Source organism: Xyrauchen texanus, chromosome 5 (assembly GCF_025860055.1).
Source record: "Xyrauchen texanus isolate HMW12.3.18 chromosome 5, RBS_HiC_50CHRs, whole genome shotgun sequence".
Classification (NCBI taxonomy): Eukaryota; Metazoa; Chordata; class Actinopteri; order Cypriniformes; family Catostomidae; genus Xyrauchen; species Xyrauchen texanus.
In genome coordinates, this window is record NC_068280.1 from 30,378,859 (window position 1) to 30,404,475 (window position 25,617).

Sequence of the window (25,617 nt, forward strand, 5' to 3'; positions counted from 1 at the left end):
AATGCATAAATGTAAATACATGGTACAGAAAACATGTCCTCCACCCTTTTGAAACATATGGGACTATTATGTATAAAAACGACGTCTAAAATTTGTCTTTTACAGGCAACGTATGGTTGCTTACGCATTTAGACTAAGTTGCTCCACTTTTTGCCTACCGTTTCAACGATCATCTTAGGTATAAGATTACAATTAAGTACTGAAGTTACAGTGATGGGTGATTGACATTTTAGCACTTCAGCGCGTTTGCACGTTCATGTCAAGTGCATTTTTGAGAAACGCATGTAAAAAGGAACAAATGTTTGTAACCTCGCACACAGAAATCCATCTTAGCTATGAGATCCATCAGGAAAAGGCACTTGCTTAATTACATTGCGTGTTCATGCAGGGCTTCAAGTAAATAGATGAATAATGTAGCAGCGGCCAAATCAGTCAGCAGGACACCGGGATTCTTCTTGACAGACTTTGCTGTGCACAGGTCAATGCCATTTATGTTTGGGTCCAGTCGGGTTAGAAAAGAAATGCTGTCGGGTTGGGTCGGACTCGGGTCTGTCTCGGGTTTGGTTTTTCTTTAAAAAAATATTTATGCACGTCAGGTTCGGGTAAGAAGTGATTTGGGTCAGCTACAGATTTTAGGATCCAAGAAGACCTCTACACCATACCTCACACCTATTTCAGTGTTTGACGTAAATATGACGTTGTCTTGAGACGTTGGGCTGACGTTTTATTTTGGTTAGTAAATCCCCCAACCTTAAACCAACTAAATATCACCGTTTAATGATGTTAGAATTTTACGTTGTGTGCGTTACCATTATGACGTTAAAGAGACATTGGTTTTGGTCACCATACCGCATGACTAAATGTCAGTGTTTGACGTAAATACAATGTTGTCTTGAGACGTTGGCTTGACGTTGTATGTTGGTTTGTTAACACCACAACCTAAAACCAACAAAATATCAACGTCTAATGATGTTAGAATATGACGTTGTGTGGACGTTAACATTATGACGTCAAGGTGATGTTGGGGTTTGGTCACCATACCTCACGACTAAATGTCAATGTTTGACGTAAATATGACGTTGTCAGGAGACATTAGCTTGACGTTGTATTTTGGTTTCTTAACACCACAACCTAAAACCAACAAAATATCAACGTCTAATGATGTTAGAATTTGACGTTGTGTTGACGTTAATATTATGACGTCAAGGTGATGTTGGAGTTTGGTCACCATACCTCACAACTAAATGTCAGTGTTTGACGTAAATATGACATTGTCAGGAGACGTTAGCTTGACGTTGTATTTTGGTTAGTAAATACCACAACCTAAAACCAACAAAATTTCAATATCTAATGATGTTAGAATTTGACGTTGTGTGGACGTTAATATTATGACGTCACAGAGACGTTGGATTTTGGTAACTTTACAACACAACCGAAAAACAACAAAATATCAACGCCTAATGATGTTAGAATTTGACGTTGTGTGGACGCTAACATTATGACGTCAAGGTGATGTTGGGGTTTGGTCACCATACCTCACGACTAAATGTCAGTGTTTGACGTAAATATGACGTTGTCAGGAGACGTTGGCTTGACGTTGTATTTTGGTTAGTAAATACCACAACCTAAAACCAACAAAATTTCAACGTCTAATGATGTTAGAATTTGACGTTGTGTGGACGTTAATATTATGACGTCACAAAGACGTTGGATTTTGGTAACTTTACAACACAACCTAAAAACAACAAAATATCAACGTCAGCTGACGTCAGTATTGGACGTCAATTTAACGTTTGCATTAGACGTTGAGGTGATGTTTGATTTTGGTCACCCGACGTCGCAACCAAAATTCAACCAAATATCAACGTCATATGACGTTATGTGCCTGCTGGGATATCTCTGCCTCAGAAAAACGTAGAGACTTCCGGGTTGACTTATTTCAATCAGGATGGCAAGGAGACTTGATTAGTATCACTATGATAAATTCCTAGCAACCAGATGGGGTTACCCTAGCAACCGAGTAACAAATCACATATCTCTGCATCAGAAAAACGTAGAGACTTCCGGGTTGACTTATTTCAATCAGGATGGCAAGGAGACTTGATTAGTATCACTATGGTAACTGCCTAGCAACCAGATGGGGTTACCCTAGCAACCGAGAAACAAATCAAATATCTCTGCATCAGAAAATCGTACAGACTTCTGGGTTGATTTATTTCAATCAGGATGGCAAGAAGACTTCATTACTATCACTATGGTAACTGCCTAGCAACCAGATGGGGATACCCTAGCAACCGAGTAACAAATCACATATCTCTGCACCAGAAAATCGAAGAGACTTCTGGGTTGATTTATTTTAATCAGGATGGCCAGAAGACTTGATTAGTATCACTATGGTAACTGCCTAGCAACCAGATGGGGTTACCCTAGCAACCGAGTAACAAATCACATATCTTTGCAACAGAAATTTTTAGAGATTTCCGGGTTGACTTATTTCACTCAGGATGGCAAGGAGACTTCATTACTATCACTATGGTAACTGCCTAGCAACCACATGGGGTTATCCTAGCAACCGAGTAACAAATCACATATCTCTGCACCAGAAAATCAGAGAGACTTCTGGGTTGATTTATTTCAATCAGGATGGCAAGGAGACTTGATTAGTATCACTATGGTAACTGCCTAGCAACCAGATGGGGTTACCCTAGCAACAGAGTAACAAATCACATATCTCTGCATCAGAAAAACGTAGAGACTTCCGGGTTGACTTATTTCAATCAGGATGGCAAAGACACTTCATTAGTATCACTATGGTAACTGCCTAGCAACCAGATGGGGTTACCCTAGCAACCGAGTAACAAATCACATATCTCTGCATCATAAAAACGTAGAGACTTCCGGGTTGACTTATTTCAATCAGGATGGCAAGGAGACTTCATTAGTATCACTATGGTAACTGCCTAGCAACCAGATGGGGTTACCCTAGCAACCGATTAGCAAATCACATATCTCTGCATCACAAAATAGTAGAGACTTCCGGGTTAACTTATTTCAATCAGGATGGCAAGGAGATTTCATTAGTATCACTATGGTAACTGCCTAGCAACCAGATGGGGTTACCCTAGCAACCGACTAACAAATCACATATCTCTGCATCACAAAAACGTAGAGACTTCCGGGTTGACTTATTTCAATCAGGATGGCAAGGAGACTTGATTAGTATCACTATGGTAACTGCCTAGCAACCAGATGGGGTTACCCTAGCAACCGACTAACAAATCACATATCTCTGCATCACAAAAACGTAGAGACTTCCGGGTTGACTTATTTCAATCAGGATGGCAAAGACACTTCATTAGTATCACTATGGTAACTGCCTAGCAACCAGATGGGGTTAACCTAGCAACCGAGTAACAAATCACATATCTCTGCATCAGAAAAACGTAGAGACTTCCGGGTTGACTTATTTCAATCAGGATGGCAAGGAGACTTCATTAGTATCACTATGGTAACTGCCTAGCAACCAGATGGGGTTACCCTAGCAACCGAGTAACAAATCACATATCTCTGCATCACAAAAACGTAAAGACTTCCGGGTTGACTTATTTCAATCAGGATGGCAAGGAGACTTCATTAGTATCACTATGGTAACTGCCTAGCAACCAGATGGGGTTACCCTAGCAACCGACTAGCAAATCACTTATCTCTGCATCACAAAAAAGTAGAGACTTCCGGGTTAACTTATTTCAATCAGGATGGCAAGGAGACTTCATTACTATCACTATGGTAACTGCCTAGCAACCAGATGGGGTTACCCTAGCAACCGACTAACAAATCACATATCTCTGCATCACAAAAACGTAGAGACTTCCGGGTTGACTTATTTCAATCAGGATGGCAAGGAGACTTCATTAGTATCACTATGGTAACTGCCTAGCAACCAGATGGGGTTACCCTAGCAACCGACTAAAAAATCACATATCTCTGCATCACAAAAACGTAGAGACTTCCGGGTTGACTTATTTCAATCAGAATGGCAAAGACACTTCATTAGTATCACTATGGTAACTGTCTAGCAACCAGATGGGGTTAACCTAGCAACCGAGTAACAAATCACATATCTCTGCATCAGAAAAACGTAGAGACTTCCGGGTTGACTTATTTCAATCAGGATGGCAAGGAGACTTCATTAGTATCACTATGGTAACTGCCTAGCAACCAGATGGGGTTACCCTAGCAACCGACTAGCAAATCACATATCTCTGCATCACAAAAACATAGAGACTTCCGGGTTGACTTATTTCAATCAGAATGACAAGGAGACTTCATTAGTATCACTATGGTAACTGCCTAGCAACCAGATGGGGTTAGCCTAGCAACCGACTAACAAATCACATATCTCTGCATCACAAAAACGTAGAGACTTCCGGGTTGACTTATTTCAATCAGGATGGCAAAGACACTTCATTAGTATCACTATGGTAACTGCCTAGCAACCAGATGGGGTTACCCTAGAAACCGAGTAACAATTCACATATCTCTGCATCAGAAAAAGGTAGAGACTTCCGGGTTGACTTATTTCAATCAGGATGGCAAGGAGACTTCATTAGTATCACTATGCCAACTGCCTAGCAACCAGATGGGGTTACCCTAGCAACCGAGTAACAAATCACATATCTCTGCATCACAAAAACGTAGAGACTTCCGGGTTGACTTATTTCAATCAGGATGGCAAGGAGACTTCATTAGTATCACTATGGTAACTGCCTAGCAAACAGATGGGCTTACCCTAGCAACCGAGTAACAAATCACATATCTCTGCACCAGAAAACACTACAGACTTCTGGGTTGACTTATTTCACTCAGGATGGAAAGGAGCCATGTATTGTATTACCTTGGTAACTGCATAGCAACCACATGGGCTTACCCTAGCAACCGAGTAACAAATCACATATTTCTGCACCAGAAAATCGTACAGACTTCTGGGTTGATTTATTTCTGACCATAATTTTTGTTCTTTTCAAGTTATAACATGCTGTTTGACGAGTTTTGCCACGGCAAGCACCACTCACATTTTCTTCAGGAAATGTACCTATCTAGTTATTATTTTTATTTTTATTTTTATATCTCCGTACAAAACTTCGGCACCTAACTCGTCCCGCACCATTTGGCGTAGACCCACGAATGAGGTGTCAAATCGAACGGCCTATTGAGGACACGTGTGCTATGACTTTTATAAGCGATCGGGGGTACGGTATTTGCCCCAGGGGCAAAAAAGTGGCCGAAAAATCCCATAGACTTAACATTGTGTCAAACTTTGACGCAGTCACAGCTCCGAGCGAGGATTTCGCAGAAACATGTGATTTGCCACATTTGAAGAGGCTGGCAGGCTCTGTAAGAGCATACCTCAATATGGGGTAAAAGTTGCACCCCTGGGGGGCAGGAGCTGCCCAAAATTGCCCCCATTGACTTACAGTGGTGTAGGACGGCCCATGATTTATTTCATTCAGGATGGCAAGGACACTTGTATAAGTATCACTATGGTAACTGCCTAGCAACCACATGGGGTTACCCTAGCAAACGAGTAACAAATCACATATCTCTGCACCAGAAAATCAGAGAGACTTCTGGGTTGATTTATTTCAATCAGGATGGGAAGGAGACTTGATTAGTATCACTATGGTAACTGCCTAGCAACCAGATGGGATTACCCTAGCAACCGAGTAACAAATAACATATCTCTGCACCAGAAAATAGTCGAGACTTCCGGGTTGACTTATTTTACTCAGGATGGCAAGGACACTTCATTAGTATCACTATGGTAACTGCCTAGCAACCAGATGAGGTTACCCTAGCAACCGAGTAACAAATCACATATCTCTGCATCAGAAAAACGTAGAGACTTCCGGGTTGACTTATTTCAATCAGGATGGCAAGGAGACTTGATTAGTATCACTATGGTAACTGCCTAGCAACCAGATAGGGTTACCCTAGCAACCGAGTAACAAATCACATATCTCTGCATCAGAAAAACGTAGAGACTTCAGGGTTGACTTATTTCAATCAGGATGGCAAGGAGACTTTATTAGTTTCACACTGGTAACTGCCTAGCAACCAGATGGGGTTACCCTAGCAACCGAGTAACAAATCACATATCTTTGCACCAGAAAATAGTAGAGACTTCTGGGTTCATTTATTTCACTCAGGATGGCAAGGACACTTCATTACTATCACTATGGTAACTGCCTAGAAACAAGATGGGGTTACCCTATCAACCGAGTAACAAATCACATATCTCTGCCCCAGAAAATAGTACAGACTTCTGGGTTCACTTATTTCAATCAGGACTGCAAGGAGAATAGATTAGTATCACTATGGTAACTGCCTAGCAACCAGATGGGGTTACCCTAGCAACCGAGTAACAAATCACATATTTCTGCACCAGAAAATCGTACAGACTTCTGGGTTGATTTATTTACAGACTTCTGGGTTGATTTATTTATGACCATAATTTTTGTTCTTTTCAAGTTATAACATGCTGTTTGACGAGTTTTGCCACGGCAAGCACCACTCACATTTTCTTCTGGAAATGTACCTATCTAGTTAGTGGTGCTTGCAAAGCATCACTATTGTAATCTCACATACTTATTTTTCTTATTAGTGGTGCTTGCAAAGCATCACTATTGTAATCTCACATACTTATTATTAGTGGTGCTTGCAAAGCATCACTATTGTAATCTCACATACTTATTATTTTTATTTTTATTTTTATATCTCTTAACAAAACTTGGCACCTAACTCGTCCCGCACCGCTTAGCGTAGACCCACGAATGAGGTGTCAAATCGAACGACCTATTGAGGACACGTGTGCTATGACTTTTATAAGCTTATCGAGTACGGTATTTGCCCCAGGGGCAAAAAAGCGCCGAAAAATCACATAGACTTAACATTGAGACAAACATTGACGCGTCACAGCTCCAAGCGAGGAATTGTAGAAGCGTGTGATTTGCCACATTTGAAGAGGCTGGCAGGCTCTGTAAGAGCATACCTCAATATGGGGTAAAAGTTGCACCCCTGGGGGCAGGAGCTGCCCAAAAATGCCCCAATTGACTTATAATGGTGTAGGACGGCCCATGAAATGAAAAGGCATAGGGATTTGTATTGAACATAGCTCTGGATCACAGTGTCATAGAGACGAGGGGGTGGGCTCATTTTACTCAGACGACCAATCAGTCTCTCAGGATCATTGTGAAGCTATCAAGCCACGCCCTAGCAACCATTAAGAGCACCTTAGCAACAAGTCCCATAGACTTCTATTGAAACATATCAAAGGGATATCTCCGGATAGAAGTGTCATAGAAACACAAGGGTGGTCTCGTTTGACTCGGGACAGCAAACAGCCAATCATGCATCAAATCAACACTTCCTAGCCCCTCCCTAGCAACCATTGTCGAGCACCTTAACAACCAAAATCCATAGAGGGATATCTTCCATTCTGAATGTCACAGAGGCATGGGAGTTGGTTTATATCATTCATACTGACAAGCAGCCTTTGGAGATTCATGATTGGCAGCTGCCAAGCCACTCCCTAGCAACTAAACAGAGTACCCTAGCAACCGCTTAGCAGTAACTACATCTCTGCACCAGAAAATCAGAGAGACTTCTGGGTTGATTTATTTCAATCAGGATGGCAAGGAGACTTGATTAGTATCACTATGGTAACTGCCTAGCAACCAGATGGGGTTACCCTAGCAACCGAGTAACAAATCACATATCTCTGCATCAGAAAACGTAGAGACTTCCGGGTTAACTTATTTCAATCAGGATGGAAAGGAGACTTCATTAGTATCACTATGGTAACTGCCTAGCAACCAGATGGGCTTACCCTAGCAACCGAGTAACAAATCACATATCTCTGCATCACAAAAACATACAGACTTCCGGTTTGACTTATTTCAATCAGGATGGCAAGGACACTTGATTAGTATCACTATGGTAACTGCCTAGCAACCACATGGGGTTACCCTAGCAACCAAGTAACAAATCACATATCTCTGCACCAGAACATTATACAGACTTCTGGGTTGATTTATTTATGACCACAATTTCTGTTCTTTTCAAGCAGGCTATTTGACGAGTTTTGCCACGGCAAGCACCACTCACATTTTCTTCAGGAAATGTACCAATCTAGTTAGTGGTGCTTGCAAAGCATCACTATTGTAATCTCACATACTTATTATACTTTTATTTTTATTTTTATTATATCTCTTAACAAAACTTCGCACCTAACTCGTCCCGCACCGTTTGGCGTAGACCCACGAATGAGGTATCAAATCGAACGGCCTATTGAGGACACGTGTGCTATGACTTTTATAAGCGTATCGGAGTACGGTATTTGCCCCAGGGGCAAAAAGCGGCCGAAAAATCCCATAGACTTAACATTGAGACAAACTTTGACGTCCACAGCTCCAAGCGAGGATTTCAGTAGAAACGTGTGATTTGCCACATTTGAAGAGGCTGGCAGGCTCTGTAAGAGCATACCTCAATATGGGGTAAAAGTTGCACCCCTGGGGGCAGGAGCTGCCCAAAAATGCCCCAATTGACTTATAATGGTGTAGGACGGCCCATGAAATGAAAAGGCATAGGGATTTGTATTGAACATAGCTCTGGATCACAGTGTCATAGAGACGAGGGGTGGGCTCATTTTACTCAGACAACCAATCAGTCTCTCAGGATCATTGTGAAGCTATCAAGCCACGCCCTAGCAACCATTAAGAGCACCTTAGCAACAAGTCCCATAGACTTCTATTGAAACAGATCAAAGGGATATCTCCGGATAGAAGTGTCATAGAAACACAAGGGTGGTCTCGTTTGACTCGGGACAGCAAACAGCCAATCATGCATCACATCAACACTTCCTAGCCCCTCCCTAGCAACCATTGTCGAGCACCTTAACAACCAAAATCCATAGAGGGATATCTTCCATTCTGAATGTCACAGAGGCATGGGAGTTGGTTTATATCATTCATACTGACAAGCAGCCTTTGGAGATTCATGATTGGCAGCTGCCAAGCCACTCCCTAGCAACTAAACAGAGTACCCTAGCAACCGTTTAGCAGTAACTACATCTCTGCACCAGAAAATCAGAGAGACTTCTGGGTTGATTTATTTCAATCAGGATGGCAAGGAGACTTGATTAGTATGACTATGGTAACTGCCTAGCAACCAGATGGGGTTACCCTAGCAACCGAGTAACAAATCACATATCTCTGCATCAGAAAAACGTAGAGACTTCCGGGTTCACTTATTTCAATCAGGATGGAAAGGAGACTTCATTAGTATCACTATGGTAACTGCCTAGCAACCAGATGGGCTTACCCTAGCAACCGAGTAACAAATCACATATCTCTGCATCACAAAAACATACAGACTTCCGGTTTGACTTATTTCAATCAGGATGGCAAGGACACTTGATTAGTATCACTATGGTAACTGCCTAGCAACCACATGGGGTTACCCTAGCAACCAAGTAACAAATCACATATCTCTGCACCAGAACATTATACAGACTTCTGGGTTGATTTATTTATGACCACAATTTCTGTTCTTTTCAAGCAGGCTATTTGACGAGTTTTGCCACGGCAAGCACCACTCACATTTTCTTCAGGAAATGTACCAATCTAGTTATTATTATATCTCCGTACAAAATTTCGGCACCTAACTCGTCCCGCACCGTTTGGCGTAGACCCACAAATGAGGTGTCCAATCGAACGGCCTATTGAGGACACGTGTGCTATGACTTTTATAAGCGATCGGGGGTACGGTGTTTGCCCCAGTGGCAAAAAAGCGGCCGAAAAATCCCATAGACTTAACATTGCGTCAAACTTTGACGCGTCACAGCTCCGAGCGAGGATTTCGCAGAAACGTGTGATTTGCCACATTTGAAGAGTCTGGCAGGCTCTGTAAGAGCATACCTCAATATGGGGTAAATGTTGCACCCCTGGGGGGCAGGAGCTGCCCAAAGTTGCCCCCATTGACTTACAATGGTGTATGACGGCCCATGAAATTAAATTTCATAGGGATTTTATTTTGAACATAGATCTGGATCACAGTGTCATAGAGACAAGGGGGCGGGCTCATTTTACTCAGACGACCAATCAGTCTCTCAGGATCATTGTGAAGCTATCAAGCCACGCCCTAGCAACCATTTAGAGCACCTTAGCAACAAGTCCCATAGACTTCTATTGAAACAGATCAAAGGGATATCTCCGGATAGAAGTGTCATAGAAACACAAGGGTGGTCTCGTTTGACTCAGGCCAGCAAACAGCCAATCATGAATCACCTCAACACTTCCTAGCCCCTCCCTAGCAACCATTGTCGAGCACCTTAGCAACCAAAATCCATAGAGGGATATATTCAATTCTGAATGTCACAGAGGTATGGGAGTTGGTTTATATCATTCATACTGACAAGCAGCCTTTGGAGATTCATGTTTGGCAGCTGCCAAGCCACTCCCTAGCAACTAAACAGAGTACCCTAACAACCATTTAGCAATAACTACATCTCTGCACCAGAAAATCAGAGAGACTTCTGGGTTGATTTATTTCAATCAGGATGGCAAGGAGACTTCATAAGTATCACTATGGTAACTGCCTAGCAACCACATGGGGTTACCCTAGCAACAGAGTAACAAATCACATATCTCTGCACCAGAAAATACTACAGACTTGATTAGTATCACTAAGAGACTTGATTAGTATCACTATGGTAACTGCCTAGCAACCACATGGGGTTACCCTAGCAACCGAGTAACAAATCACATATCTCTGCACCAGAAAATCAGAGACACTTCTGGGTTGATTTATTTCAATCAGGATGGCAAGGAGAATTGATTAGTATCACCTTGGTAACTGCATAGCAACCACATTGGCTTACCCTAGCAACCGAGTAACAAATCACATATTTCTGCACCAGAAAATCGTACAGACTTCTGGGTTGATTTATTTATGACCATAATTTTTGTTCTTTTCAAGTTATAACATGCTATTTGATGAGTTTTGCCACGGCAAGCACCACTCACATTTTCATTAGGAAATGTACCTATCTAGTTAGTGGTGCTTGCAAAGCATCACTATTGTAATCTCACATACTTATTATTTTTATTTTTATTTTTATTTTTATATCTCCGTACAAAAGTTCAGCACCTAACTCGTCCCAGCACCGCTTGGCGTAGACCCACGTAATGAGGTATCAAATCGAACGGCCTATTGAGGACACGTGTGCTATGACGCTTGTATGTGATCGGGTACGGTATTTGCCCCAGGGGCAAAAAAGCGCCGCAAAATCCCATAGACTTAACATTGCGAGAAACTTTGACGCATCACAGCTCCGAGCGAGGATTTCGCAGAAACGTGTGATTTGCTACATTTGAAGAGGCTGGCAGGCTCTGTAAGAGCATGCCTCAATATGGGGTAAAAGTTGCACCCCTGGGGGGCAGGAGCAGCCCAAAGTTGCCCCCATTGACTTACAATGGTGTAGGACGGACCATGAAATAGGGATTTTGTATTGAACATAGCTCTGGATCACAGTGTCGTAGAGACAAGGGGGTGGGCTCATTTTACTCAGACGACCAATCAGTCTCTTACAGAGCCTGCCAGCCTCTTCAAATGTAGCAAATCACACGTTTCTGTGAAATCCTCGCTCGGAGCTGTGATGCGTCAAAGTTTCTCGCAATGTTAAGTCTATGGGAACTTAACATTTCCCAAATGTTCCCAAATAAAAGTTGCACCCCTGGGGGGCAGGAGCTGCCCAAAGTTGCCCCATTGACTTACAATGGTGTAGGACGGCCCATGAAATGACATTGCATAGGGATATTGTATTGAACATAGCTCTGGATCACAGTGTCATAGAGACAAGGGGGCGGGCTCATTTCACTCAGACGACCAATCAGTCTCTCGCGATCATTGTGAAGCTATCAAGCCACGCCCTAGCAACAATTTAAGGCACCTTAGCAACAAGTCCTATAGACTTCTAATCAAAGACATCAAAGGGATATCTCCGGATAGAAGTGTCATAGAAACACAAGGGTAGTCTCGTTTCACTCGGGACAACAAACAGCCAATCATGAATCACCTCAACACTTCCTAGCCCCTCCCTAGCAACCATTGTCGAGCACCTTAGCAACCAAAATCCATAGAGGGATATCTTCCATTCTGAATGTCACAGAGGCATGGGAGTTGGTTTATATCATTCATACTGACAAGCAGCCTTTGGAGTTTCATGATTGGCAGCTGCCAAGCCACTCCCTAGCAACTAAACAGAGTACCCTAGCAACCGTTTAGCAATAACTATATCTCTGCACCAGAAAATCAGAGAGACTTCTGGGTTGATTTATTTCAATCAGGATGGCAAGGAGACTTGATAAGTATCACTATAGTAACTGCCTAGCAACCACATGGGGTTACCCTAGCAACAGAGTAACAAATCACATATCTCTGTATCAGAAAAACGTACAGACTTCCGGGTTGACTTATTTCAATCAGGATGGCAAGGACACTTCATTAGTATCACTATGGTAACTGCCTAGCAACCAGATGGGGTTACCCTAGCAACCGAGTAACAAATCACATATCTCTGCATCAGAAAAACGTAGAGACTTCTGGGTTGACTTATGTCAATCAGGATGGCAAGGAGACTTCATTAGTATCACTATGGTAACTGCCTAGCAACCAGATGGGGTTACCCTAGCAACCGAGTAACAAATCACATATCTCTGCATCAGAAAAACGTAGAGACTTCCGGGTTGACTTATTTCAATGAGGATGGCAAGGAGACTTGATTAGTATCACTATGGTAACTGCCTAGCAACCAGATGGGGTTACCCTAGCAACAGAGTAACAAATCACATATCTCTGCATCAGAAAAACGTAGAGACTTCCGGGTTGACTTATTTCACTCAGGATGGCAAGGAGACTTCATTAGTATCACTATGGTAACTGCCTAGCAACCAGATGGGGTTACCCTAGCAACCGAGTAACAAATCACATATCTTTGCACCACAAAATAGTAGAGACTTCCGAGTTGACTTATTTCACTCAGGATGGCAAGGACACTTCATTAGTATCACTATGGTAACTGCCTAGCAACCAGATGGGGTTACCCTAGCAACCAAGTAACAAATCACATATCTCTGCACCAGAAAATAGTCGAGACTTCCGGTTTGACTTATTTCACTCAGGATGGAAAGGACACTTCATTAGTATCACTATGGTAACTGCCTAACAACCAGATGAGGTTACCCTAGCAACCGAGTAACAAATCACATATCTCTGCATCAGAAAAACGTAGAGACTTCCGGGTTGACTTATTTCAATCAGGATGGCAAGGAGACTTCATTAGTATCACTATGATAACTGCCTAGCAACCAGATAGGGTTACCCTAGCAACCGAGTAACAAATCACATATCTCTGCATCAGAAAAACGTAGAGACTTCGGGGTTGACTTATTTCAATCAGGATGGCAAGGACACTTCATTACTATCACTATGGTAACTGCCTAGCAACCACATGGGGTTACCCTAGCAACAGAGTAACAAATCACATATCTCTGTATCAGAAAAACGTACAGACTTCCGGGTTGACTTATTTCAATCAGGATGGCAAGGACACTTCATTAGTATCACTATGGTAACTGCCTAGCAACCAGATGGGGTTACCCTAGCAACCGAGTAACAAATCACATATCTCTGCATCAGAAAAGCGTAGAGACTTCTGGGTTGACTTATGTCAATCAGGATGGCAAGGAGACTTCATTAGTATCACTATGGTAACTGCCTAGCAACCAGATGGGGTTACCCTAGCAACCGAGTAACAAATCACATATCTCTGCATCAGAAAAACGTAGAGACTTCTGGGTTGACTTATGTCAATCAGGATGGCAAGGAGACTTCATTAGTATCACTATGGTAACTGCCTAGCAACCAGATGGGGTTACCCTAGCAACCGAGTAACAAATCACATATCTCTGCATCAGAAAAACGTAGAGACTTCCGGGTTGACTTGTTTCAATGAGGATGGCAAGGAGACTTGATTAGTATCACTATGGTAACTGCCTAGCAACCAGATGGGGTTACCCTAGCAACAGAGTAACAAATCACATATCTCTGCATCAGAAAAACGTAGAGACTTCCGGGTTGACTTATTTCACTCAGGATGGCAAGGAGACTTCATTAGTATCACTATGGTAACTGCCTAGCAACCAGATGGGGTTACCCTAGCAACCGAGTAACAAATCACATATCTTTGCACCACAAAATAGTAGAGACTTCCGAGTTGACTTATTTCACTCAGGATGGCAAGGACACTTCATTAGTATCACTATGGTAACTGCCTAGCAACCAGATGGGGTTACCCTAGCAACCAAGTAACAAATCACATATCTCTGCACCAGAAAATAGTCGAGACTTCCGGTTTGACTTATTTCACTCAGGATGGAAAGGACACTTCATTAGTATCACTATGGTAACTGCCTAACAACCAGATGAGGTTACCCTAGCAACCGAGTAACAAATCACATATCTCTGCATCAGAAAAACGTAGAGACTTCCGGGTTGACTTATTTCAATCAGGATGGCAAGGAGACTTCATTAGTATCACTATGATAACTGCCTAGCAACCAGATAGGGTTACCCTAGCAACCGAGTAACAAATCACATATCTCTGCATCAGAAAAACGTAGAGACTTCGGGTTGACTTATTTCAATCAGGATGGCAAGGACACTTCATTACTATCACTATGGTAACTGCCTAGAAACAAGATGGGGTTACCCTAGCAACCGAGTAACAAATCACATATCGCTGCCCCAGAAAATAGTACAGACTTCTGGGTTCACTTATTTCAATCAGGACGGCAAGGAGACTTGATTAGTATCACTATGGTAACTGCCTAGCAACCAGATGGGGTTACCCTAGCAACCGAATAACAAATCACATATTTCTGCACCAGAAAATCGTACAGACTTCTGGGTTGATTTATTTACAGACTTCTGGGTTGATTTATTTATGACCATAATTTTTGTTCTTTTCAAGTTATAACATGCTGTTTGACGAGTTTTGCCACGGCAAGCACCACTCACATTTTCTTCTGGAAATGTACCTATCTAGTTAGTGGTGCTTGCAAAGCATCACTATTGTAATCTCACATACTTATTACTTTTATTAGTGGTGCTTGCAAAGCATCACTATTGTAATCTCACATACTTATTATACTTTTTATTTTTATTTTTATTTTATATCTCTTAACAAAACTTCGGCACCTAACTTGTCCCAGCACCGCTTGGCGTAGACCCACCGAATGAGGTGTCAAATCGAACGGCCTATTGAGGACACGTGTGCTATGACTTTTATAGCTTATCGGGTACGGTATTTGCCCCAGGGGCAAAAAAGCGGCCGAAAAATCCCATAGACTTAACATTGAGACAAACTTTGACGCGTCACAGCTCCAAGCTGAGGATTTCAGTAGAAACGTGTGATTTGCCACATTTGAAGAGGCTGGCAGGCTCTGTAAGAGCATACCTCAATATGGGGTAAAAGTTGCACCCCTGGGGGCAGGAGCTGCCCAAAAATGCCCCAATTGACTTATAATGGTGTAGGACGGCCCATGAAATGAAAAGGCATAGGGATTTGTATTGAACATAGCTCTGGATCACAGTGTCATAGAGACGAGGGGTGGGCTCATTTTACTCAGACAACCAATCAGTCTCTCAGGATCATTGTGAAGCTATCAAGCCACGCCCTAGCAACCATTAAGAGCACCTTAGCAACAAGTCCCATAGACTTCTATTGAAACAGATCAAAGGGATATCTCCGGATAGAAGTGTCATAGAAACACAAGGGTGGTCTCGTTTGACTCGGGACAGCAAACAGCCAATCATGCATCACTTCAACACTTCCTAGCCCCTCCCTAGCAACCATTGTCGAGCACCTTAACAACCAAAATCCATAGAGGGATATCTTCCATTCTGAATGTCACAGAGGCATGGGAGTTGGTTTATATCATTCATACTGACAAGCAGCCTTTGGAGATTCATGATTGGCAGCTGCCAAGCCACTCCCTAGCAACTAAACAGAGTACCCTAGCAACCGCTTAGCAGTAACTATATCTCTGCACCAGAAAATCAGAGAGACTTCTGGGTTGATTTATTTCAATCAGGATGGCAAGGAGACTTGATAAGTATCACTATGTTAACTGCCTAGCAACCAGATGGGGTTACCCTAGCAACCGAGTAACAAATCACATATCTCTGCATCAGAAAAACGTAGAGACTTCCGGGTTGACTTATTTCAATCAGGATGGCAAGGACACTTCATTAGTATCACTATGGTAACTGCCTAGCAACCAGATGGGCTTACCCTAGCAACCGAGTAACAAATCACATATCTCTGCATCACAAAAACATAGAGACTTCCGGGTTGACTTATTTCAATCAGGATGGCAAGGAGACTTGATAAGTATCACTATGTTAACTGCCTAGCAACCAGATGGGGTTACCCTAGCAACCGAGTAACAAATCACATATCTCTGCATCAGAAAAACGTAGAGACTTCCGGGTTGACTTATTTCAATCAGGATGGCAAGGACACTTCATTAGTATCACTATGGTAACTGCCTAGCAACCACATGAGCTTACCCTAGCAACCGAGTAACAAATCACATATCTCTGCATCAGAAAAACGTAGAGACTTCCGGGTTGACTTATTTCAATCAGGATGGCAAGGACACTTGATTAGTATCACTATGATTACTGCCTAGCAACCAGATGGGGTTACCCTAGCAACCGAAAGTAACAAATCACATATCTCTGCACCAGAAAATAGTACTGACTTCCGGTTGATTTATTTCACTCAGGATGGCAAGGACACTTCATTACTATCACTATGGTAACTGCCTAGCAACCAGATGGGGTTACCCTAGCAACCGAGAAACAAATCACATATCTCGGCACCAGAAAAGAGTACAGACTTCCAGGTTGATTTATTTCAACCAGGATAGCAAGGACACTTCATTAGTATCAATATGGTAACTGCCTAGCAACCACATGGGGTTACCCTAGCAACCGAGTAACAAATCACATATCTCTGCATCAGAAAAACGTAGATACTTCTGGGTTGACTTATTTCAATCAGGATGGCAAGGACACTTGATTACTATCACTATGGTAACTGCCTAGCAACCAGATGGGGTTACCCTAGCAACCGAGTAACAAATCACATATCTCTGCACCAGAAAATAGTACTGACTTCCGGGTTGATTTATTTCACTCAGGATCGCAAGGACACTTGATTACTATCACTATGGTAACTGCCTAGCAACCAGATGGGGTTACCCTAGCAACCGAGAAACAAATCACATATCTCGCACCAGAAAAGAGTACAGACTTCCGGGTTGATTTATTTCACTCAGGATCGCAAGGACACTTGATTACTATCACTATGGTAACTGCCTAGCAACCAGATGGGGTTACCCTAGCAACCGAGAAACAAATCACATATCTCGACACCAGAAAAGAGTACAGACTTCCGGGTTGATTTATTTCAACCAGGATGGCAAGGACACTTCATTAGTATCAATATGGTAACTGCCTAGCAACCAGATGGGGTTACCCTAGCAACCGAGTAACAAATCACATATCTCTGCAACAGAAAACAGTAGAGACTTCCGGGTTGACTTATTTCATTCAGGATGGCAAGGAGACTTCATTAGTATCACTATGGTAACTGCCTAGCAACCATATGTGGTTACCCTAGCAACCAAGTAACAAATCACATATCTCTGCATCAGAAAACGTAGAGATTTCTGGGTTGGTTTATTTCACTCAGGATGGCAAGGAGACTTCATAAGTATCACTATGGTAACTGCCTAGCAACAAGGAGGGGTTACCCTAGCAACCAAATAACAAATCACATATCTCTGGATCAGAACATCGTAGAGACTTCCTGGTTGACTGATTTTACTCTGGATAGTAAGGAGACTTGATAAGTATCACTATGGTAACTGCCTAGCAACCACATGGGGTTACCCTAGCAACCGAGTAACAAATCACATATCTCTGCACCAGAAAATTGAAGAGACTTCTGGGTTGATTTATTTTAATCAGGATGGCCAGGAGACTTGATTAGTATCACTATGGTAACTGCCTAGCAACCAGATGGGGTTACCCTAGCAACCGAGTAACAAATCACATATCTCTGCATCAGAAAAACGTAGAGACTTCCGGGTTGACTTATTTCAATCAGGATGGCAAGGAGACTTCATTAGTATCACTATGGTAACTGCCTAGCAACCAGATGGGCTTACCCTAGCAACCGAGTAACAAATCACATATCTCTGCATCACAAAAACATAGAGACTTCCGGGTTGACTTATTTCAATCAGGATGGCAAGGAGACTTCATTAGTATCACTATGGTAACTGCCTAGCAACCAGATGGGCTTACCCTAGCAACCGAGTAACAAATCACATATCTCTGCATCAGAAAAGCGTAGAGACTTCTGGGTTGACTTATTTCAATAAGGATGGCAAGGACACTTGATTAGTATCACTATGGTATCTGCCTAGCAACCACATGGGGTTACCCTAGCAACCGCAGTAACAAATCACATATCTCTGCATCACAAAAACATAGAGACTTCCGGGTTGACTTATTTCAATCAGGATGGCAAGGAGACTTCATTAGTATCACTATGGTAACTGCCTAGCAACCAGATGGGCTTACCCTAGCAACCGAGTAACAAATCATATATCTCTGCATCAGAAAAACGTAGAGACTTCCGGGTTGACTTATTTCAATAAGGATGGCAAGGAGACTTGATAAGTATCACTATGTCAACTGCCTAGCAACCAGATGGGGTTACCCTAGCAACCGAAGTAAAAAATCACATAACTCTGCATCACAAAAACGTAGAGACTTCCGGGTTGACTTATTTCAATCAGGATGGCAAGGAGACATCATTAGTATCACTATGGTAACTGCCTAGCAACCAGATGGGCTTACCCTAGCAACCGAGTAACAAATCACATATCTTTGCATCAGAAAATCGTAGAGACTTCCGGGTTGATTTATTTCACTCAGAATGGCAAGGACACTTCATTAGTATCAACTATGGTAACTGCCTAGCAACCAGATGGGGTTACCCTAGCAACCGAGTAACAAATCACATATCTCTGCATCAGAAAAACGTAGAGACTTCCGGGTTGACTTATTTCACTCAGGATGGCAAGGACACTTCATTAGTATCACTATGGTAACTGCCTAGCAACCAGATGGGGTTACCCTAGCAACCGAGTAACAAATCACATATCTCTGCACCAGAAAACACGTACAGACTTCCGGGTTGACTTATTTCACTCAGGATGGCAAGGAGCCATGTATTAGTATCACCTATGGTAACTGCATAGCAACCAGATGGGCTTACCCTAGCAACCTAGTAACAAATCACATATTTCTGCACCAGAAAATCGTACAGACTTCTGGGTTGATTTATTTATGACCATAATTTCTGTTCTTTTCAAGCATGCTATTTGACTGAGTTTTGCCACGGCAAGCACCACTCACATTTTCTTCAGGAAATGTACCTATCTAGTTATTTTTATTATTTTTATTTTTCTTATTTTTTATATCTCTTAACAAAACTTCGACACCTAACTCGTCCCCAAGACCGCTTGACGTAGACCCACCTAATGAGGTGTCAAATCGAACGGCCTATTGAGGACACGTGTGCTATGACTTTTATAAGCTTATCGGGTACGGTACTTGCCCCAGGGGCAAAAAAGCAGCCGAAAAATCCCATAGACTTAACATTGAGACAAACTTTGACGCGCCACAGCTCCAAGCTTAGGATTTCGTGAGAAACGTGTGATTTGCCACATTTGAAGAGGCTGGCAGGCTCTGTAAGAGCATACCTCAATATGGGGTAAAAGCTGCACCCCTGGGGGCAGGAGCTGCCCAAAAATGCCCCAATTGACTTATAATGGTGTAGGACGGCCCCTGAAATGAAAAGGCATAGGGATTTGTATTGAACATAGCTCTGGATCACAGTGTCATAGAGACGAGGGGTGGGCTCATTTTACTCAGACGACCAATCAGTCTCTCAGGATCATTGTGAAGCTATCAAGCCACGCCCTAGCAACCATTAAGAGCACCTTAGCAACAAGTCCCATAGACTTCTATTGAAACAGATCAAAGGGATATCTCCGGATAGAAGTGTCATAGAAACACAAGGGTGGTCTCGCTTTACTCGGGACAGCAAACAGCCAATCATGCATCAAATCAACACTTCCTAGCCCCTCCCTAGCAACCATTGTCGAGCACCTTAACAACCAAAATCCATAGAGGGATATCTTCCATTCTGAATGTCACAGAGGCATGGGAGTTGGTTTATATCATTCATACTGACAAGCAGCCTTTGGAGATTCATGATTGGCAGCTGCCAAGCCACTCCCTAGCAACTAAACAGAGTACCCTAGCAACCGCTTAGCAGTAACTATATCTCTGCACCAGAAAATCAGAGAGACTTCTGGGTTGATTTATTTCAATCAGGATGGCAAGGACACTTGATTAGTATCACTATGGTAACTGCCTAGCAACCAGATGGGGTTACCCTAGCAACCGAGTAACAAATCACATATCTCTGCATCAGAAAAACGTAGAGACTTCCGGGTTGACTTATTTCAATCAGGATGGAAAGGAGACTTCATTAGTATCACTATGGTAACTGCCTAGCAACCAGATGGGCTTACCCTAGCAACCGAGTAACAAATCACATATCTCTGCATCACAAAAACATACAGACTTCCGGTTTGACTTATTTCAATCAGGATGGCAAGGACACTTCATTAGTATCACTATGGTAACTGCCTAGCAACCACATGGGGTTACCCTAGCAACCTACTAACAAATCACATATTTCTGCACCAGAACATTATACAGACTTCTGGGTTGATTTATTTATGACCACAATTTCTGTTCTTTTCAAGCAGGCTATTTGACGAGTTTTGCCACGGCAAGCACCACTCACATTTTCTTCAGGAAATGTACCCATCTAGTTAGTGGTGCTTGCAAAGCATCACTATTGTAATCTCACATACTTATTATTTTTATTTTTATTTTTATTTTTATATCTCTTAACAAAACTTCGGCACCTAACTCGTCCCAAGCACCGCTTGGCGTAGACCCACTAATGAGGTGTCAAATCGAACGGCCTATTGAGGACACGTGTGCTATGACTTTTATAAGTTTATCGGGTACGGTATTTGCCCCAGGGGCAAAAAAGCGGCCGAAAAATCCCATAGACTTAACATTGAGACAAACTTTGACGCGCCACAGCTCCAAGCGAGGATTTCAGTAGAAACGTGTGATTTGCCACATTTGAAGAGGCTGGCAGGCTCTGTAAGAGCATACCTCAATATGGGGTAAAAGTTGCACCCCTGGGGGCAGGAGCTGCCCAAAAATGCCCCAATTGACTTATAATGGTGTAGGACGGCCCATGAAATGAAAAGGCATAGGGATTTGTATTGAACATAGCTCTGGATCACAGTGTCATAGAGACGAGGGGGTGGGCTCATTTTACTCAGACAACCAATCAGTCTCTCAGGATCATTGTGAAGCTATCAAGCCACGCCCTAGCAACCATTAAGAGCACCTTAGCAACAAGTCCCATAGACTTCTATTGAAACAGATCAAAGGGATATCTCCGGATAGAAGTGTCATAGAAACACAAGGGTGGTCTCGCTTGACTCGGGACAGCAAACAGCCAATCATGCATCACCTCAACACTTCCTAGCCCCTCCCTAGCAACCATTGTTGAGCAACCTTAACAACCAAAATCCATAGAGGGATATCTTCCATTCTGAATGTCACAGAGGCATGGGAGTTGGTTTATATCATTCATACTGACAAGCAGCCTTTGGAGATTCATGATTGGCAGCTGCCAAGCCACTCCCTAGCAACTAAACAGAGTACCCTAGCAACCGCTTAGCAGTAACTATATCTCTGCACCAGAAAATCAGAAAGACTTCTGGGTTGATTTATTTCAATCAGGATGGCAAGGAGACTTGATAAGTATCACTATTTTAACTGCCTAGCAACCAGATGGGGTTACCCTAGCAACCGAGTAACAAATCACATATCTCTGCATCAGAAAACGTAGAGACTTCCGGGTTGACTTATTTCAATCAGGATGGCAAGGACACTTGATTAGTATCACTATGGTATCTGCCTAGCAACCAGATGGGCTTACCCTAGCAACCGAGTAACAAATCACATATCTCTGCATCACAAAAACATAGAGACTTCCGGGTTGACTTATTTCAATCAGGATGGCAAGGAGACTTGATAAGTATCACTATGTTAACTGCCTAGCAACCAGATGGGGTTACCCTAGCAACCGAGTAACAAATCACATATCTCTGCATCAGAAAACGTAGAGACTTCCGGGTTGACTTATTTCAATCAGGATGGCAAGGACACTTCATTAGTATCACTATGGTAACTGCCTAGCAACCACATGAGCTTACCCTAGCAACCGAGTAACAAATCACATATCTCTGCATCACAAAAACGAAGAGACTTCCGGGTTGACTTATTTCAATCAGGATGGCAAGGACACTTGATTAGTATCACTATGATTACTGCCTAGCAACCAGATGGGGTTACCCTAGCAACCGAGTAACAAATCACATATCTCTGCACCAGAAAATAGTACTGACTTCCGGGTTGATTTATTTCACTCAGGATGGCAAGGACACTTCATTACTATCACTATGGTAACTGCCTAGCAACCAGATGGGGTTACCCTAGCAACCGAGAAACAAAACACATATCTCGGCACCAGAAAAGAGTACAGACTTCCAGGTTGATTTATTTCAACCAGGATGGCAAGGACACTTCATTAGTATCAATATGGTAACTGCCTAGCAACCACATGGGGTTACCCTAGCAACCGAGTAACAAATCACATATCTCTGCATCAGAAAAACGTAGATACTTCTGGGTTGACTTATTTCAATCAGGATGCCAAGGACACTTGATTACTATCACTATGGTAACTGCCTAGCAACCAGATGGGGTTACCCTAGCAACCGAGTAACAAATCACATATCTCTGCACCAGAAAGTAGTACTGACTTCCGGGTTGATTTATTTCACTCAGGATCGCAAGGACACTTGATTACTATCACTATGGTAACTGCCTAGCAACCAGATGGGGTTACCCTAGCAACCGAGAAACAAATCACATATCTCGGCACCAGAAAAGAGTACAGACTTCCGGGTTGATTTATTTCACTCAGGATCGCAAGGACACTTCATTACTATCACTATGGTAACTGCCTAGCAACCAGATGGGGTTACCCTAGCAACCGAGAAACAAATCACATATCTCGGCACCAGAAAAGAGTACAGACTTCCGGGTTGATTTATTTCAACCAGGATGGCAAGGACACTTCATTAGTATCAATATGGTAACTGCCTAGCAACCAGATGGGGTTACCCTAGCAACCGAGTAACAAATCACATATCTCTGCACCAGAAAACACTACAGACTTCCGGGTTGACTTATTTCACTCAGGATGGAAAGGAGCCATGTATTGTATTACCTTGGTAACTGCATAGCAACCACATGGGCTTACCCTAGCAACCGAGTAACAAATCACATATTTCTGCACCAGAAAATCGTACAGACTTCTGGGCTGATTTATTTATGACCATAATTTTTGTTCTTTTCAAGTTACAACATGCTGTTTGATCGAGTTTTGCCACGACAAGCACCACTCACATTTTCTTCAGGAAATGTACCTATCTAGTTATTATTATTATATCTCTTAACAAAACTTCGGCACCTAACTCGTCCCAGCACCGTTTGGCGTAGACCCACGAACGAGGTATCAAATCGAACGGCCTATTGAGGACACGTGTGCTATGACTTTTATAAGCGATCGGGGGTACGGTATTTGCCCCAGGGGCAAAAAAGCGGCCGAAAAATCCCATAGACTTAACATTGCGACAAAATTTGACGCATCACAGCTCCGAGCGAGGATTTCGCAGAAACGTGTGATTTGCTACATTTGAAAAGGCTGGCAGGCTCTGTAAGAGCATACCTCAATGACTTATAATGGTGTAGGACGGCCCATGAAATGAAATTGCATAGGGATTTTGTATTGAACATAGCTCTGGATCTCAGTGTCATAGAGAAAAGGGGGCAGGCTCATTTTACTCACACGACCAATCAGTCTCTCAGGATCATTTTGAATCTATCAAGCCATGCCCTAGCAACAATTTAGAGCACCTTAGCAACAAGTCTCATAGACTTCTAATGAAAGACATCAAAGGGATATCTCTGGATAGAAGTGTCATAGAAACACAAGGGTGGTCTCGTTTGACTTGGGGCAGCAAACAGCCAATCATGAATCACATCAACACTTCCTAGCCCCTCCCTACCAACCATTGTCGAGCACCTTAGCAACCAAAATCCATAGAGGGATATCTTCCATTCTGAATGTCACAGAGGCATGGGAGTTGGTTTATATCATTCATACTGACAAGCAGCCTTTGGAGTTTCATGATTGGCAGCTGCCAAGCCACTCCCTAGCAACTAAACAGAGTACCCTAGCAACAGAGTAACAAATCACATATCTCTGCACCAGGAAATCAGAGAGACTTCTGGGTTGATTTATTTCAATCAGGATGGCAAGGAGACTTGATTAGTATCACTATGGTAACTGCCTAGCAACCATATGGGGTTACCCTAGCAACAGAGTAACAAATCACATATCTCTGCATCACAAAAACGTAGAGACTTCCGGGTTGACTTATTTCAATCAGGATGGCAAGGAGACTTGATTATTATCACTATGGTAACTGCCTAGCAACCAGATGGGGTTACCCTAGCAACCGAGTAACAAATCACATATCTCTGCATCAGAAAAACGTAGAGACTTCTGGGTTGGTTTATTTCAATCAGGATGGCAAAGACACTTTATTAGAATCACTATGGTAACTGCCTAGCAACAAGGAGGGGTTACCCTAGCAATCAAGTAACAAATCACATATCTCTGCACCAGAAAATCGTAGAGACTTCTGGGTTGATTTATTTCAATCAGGTTGGCAAGGAGACTTGATAAGTATCACTATGGTAACTGCCTAGCAACCACATGGGGTTACCCTAGCAACTGAGTAACAAATCACATATCTCTGCATCAGAAAAACGTAGAGACTTCTGGGTTTTTTTTCAATCAGAATGGCAAGGACACTTGATAAGTATCACTATGGTAACTGCCTAGCAACCACATGGGGTTACCCTAGCAACCGAGTCACAAATCACATATCTCTGCACCAGAAAATTGTACAGACTTCTGGGTTGATTTATTTTAATCAGGATGGCAAGGTGACTTGATAAGTATCACTATGGTAACTGCCTAGCAACCAGATGGGGTAACCTAGCAACCGGCTAACAAATCACATATCTCTGCACCAGAAAATCGTAGAGACTTCTGGGTTGATTTATTTCAATCAGGATGGCAAGGAGACTTGATAAGTATCACTATGGTAACTTCCTAGCAAC

General features: G+C 42.6%; 1 pseudogene; it reads left to right on the forward strand.

Moving 5' to 3' along the window:
- LOC127643525 (lipopolysaccharide-responsive and beige-like anchor protein) overlaps positions 1-25,617 on the forward strand; it is a 116,977-nt pseudogene that overhangs the window by 89,151 nt on the left and 2,209 nt on the right.